The sequence below is a fragment of the Anneissia japonica genome, unplaced genomic scaffold, assembly GCF_011630105.1.
Source record: "Anneissia japonica isolate Jap-2015-1 unplaced genomic scaffold, ASM1163010v1 scaffold286028_len2120_cov237_single, whole genome shotgun sequence".
NCBI classification, from domain to species: Eukaryota; Metazoa; Echinodermata; class Crinoidea; order Comatulida; family Comatulidae; genus Anneissia; species Anneissia japonica.
This window is the reverse complement of record NW_022698508.1, coordinates 1-2,120: the sequence shown is the minus strand read 5'-3', so window position 1 is coordinate 2,120 and position 2,120 is coordinate 1. Positions and strand designations below refer to the sequence as shown.

Here is a 2,120-nt window from a genome sequence, read left to right as displayed (position 1 = left end):
ATAACGTTACAGAGAAGAATCAATGTAGACTTTACAATAAACAGATAAAATAGCTTATTTTCGATATAATATTCAATAAACCTCTGTTTATATTAATGTAATTATCAAACATGTAACATTTCAATAGTTTTCATACTTCACATTACAACAGATACGCAGTCGAGGTGCACAGCCCTTCCCCACCAGGAGACAACCTTCCCTTTTTGAATGGTGTATGTATTTGTAGTGCAAATGCGCCACGCTGTACAATGGATCAATGGCTTATGCGGGCACACACTGTGACCGACGTCCGGTCGTCGCTCGACGCGATTCTATGGAGAACGCAACGCCACTACGCGCGCACAACGGATCATTTTTAATGACAATCAGCAGACGGTGTCGCGTTGTTGAGCTTTAAACAATTTCTCACTGCCACAAAGTAACTTGTATTTCAAATGAGAGCAGCTTGAAAAAATGGGTGACACAAAAATTGGCAAGGCTCAGTGGTTACCTCATTTAGGAAATTACTCTAAAGCAATCAAGTTTAATAAGCAGTTTTAAACAGGTCTTACCGATAAATAATATTAAGATTAAAACCGCATACATAATTACAAATAAATATGGAAAGTTTTCGGTTTCGAAGTCACATTGCTCCCAGACAAGCCCGCTGCTGGTAGTAGAGTTTTCTGTTGTACTAGAGAGAAGTCGTCGAGATACATATTTCGATTCTATCGAACAAAAATTAGAAAACAACATGATCAATAAATATATTAAAGTAATACGGTAATTATACATGTTCGAAAGGGAGATTGAATATTCTCTTGTTAAATTAATAAAGTATTAATATTCATTATTGAATAAACTTAGGAAAAACACCAAATGTCTTGCTGTTGTTAGGCCAATGTAAACAATCAAAATCAATTTCGGCTTATATTCGGATAGAGATTTACTTTAACGTCCTCGGAAAATATTTGGTTCAATAATCAAAAAATTTCAGTTTCAATAATTTGCCTATTTCATTGCTGAGGAAGTTGGAAAAAAACCTTTATCTGAGTAAATGAAGCCGAACAGGATTTTATTTTTTTACACATAACATTATTATTGAATACACTACGTTAAGCTATAATTAGCCAAAGTAAACGGATACCTTTTAGCTGTCTAGCAGATACAGATATATTTGTAGTACTGGTGATACAGTGGTTATTAATTGAGAAGTGGCGTTTCATATAAATGTTTGATAATTAGTGCTAACGTTGACATATCGTTTCCAGCTACTGTACTTGTAATGTCGCCTCCTTAATTAAGGTTCCCAATTTCACGGCTGGCGCTTTCACTGAGCATACAGTGAAATGTAACTAATTACAGGAAAACAGATGCCTATTGGTTGCCTTAGCTAGATTTGATTACAAGTAAAATGTGAATTTAGATAGAATCTGGATGTATACGTTGCATGACAAAACAACTAAAACGTGTACGCGTAAATCGCGTATTGAGGTATGCGCGATTCTCGTTTTGCAATAGGGGGATTTCTTAAGCTTACGAAAACCATACCGAATACTGGTATCATTATTAGTCAAACCATCCCCTTTCATTACATTACATATCTGTCAGAACGTAGGCCATCCCTGCCTCTTATATGAATCGGCGATCATATTCAGCTCGATGTATTGTAAAGAATGTTATAGGCAAGAATGACGATAACAAAAATGGCGTATTCGTTATCGTTTACGAAAGCTTTCGAAATCGCCCTATTATCTGAAAAAAAAAATGCACTTAGGCCTATATGCCCAAATGAAAACCGGAATTCTGTTAGTGCTTCATACGTTGAGTTTAGTGGAATATAACAATTATTTTCTTCTGGCCGATAGAATAATTGGAATGGAGCTACCCGTGCCTACCATAGGCTCCACCCCATCCACACAAAAGATTAGCGAGGGGACGTGAATAATTTGCTACTTTTAGCTGTCTTCAATGAGGCTTGCTTCCTTGGGCCTAATTTTCTGTAGTGTTATTATTATGTCGCTTTGTTAATTTCTTTTGCAATGAGTAAAATGATAATTAAAACATATCGGGACACTCGGGCTATACCTTTAGGCTGTTCTGATGTTGATATCAATTTAGCATATGCTATGGAGGATGTG

At 36.1% G+C, this 2,120-nt stretch overlaps 1 long non-coding RNA gene across 1 annotated transcript; it reads right to left on the bottom strand.

Moving 5' to 3' along the window:
• Positions 1-612: 612 nt before the first annotated feature.
• Positions 613-2,120, bottom strand: LOC117102669. Its single transcript, XR_004444453.1, has 2 exons — positions 2,068-2,120; positions 613-707 (listed from the first exon to the last, which is right to left on the bottom strand). It is a non-coding gene; the product is annotated as an uncharacterized LOC117102669 (long non-coding RNA).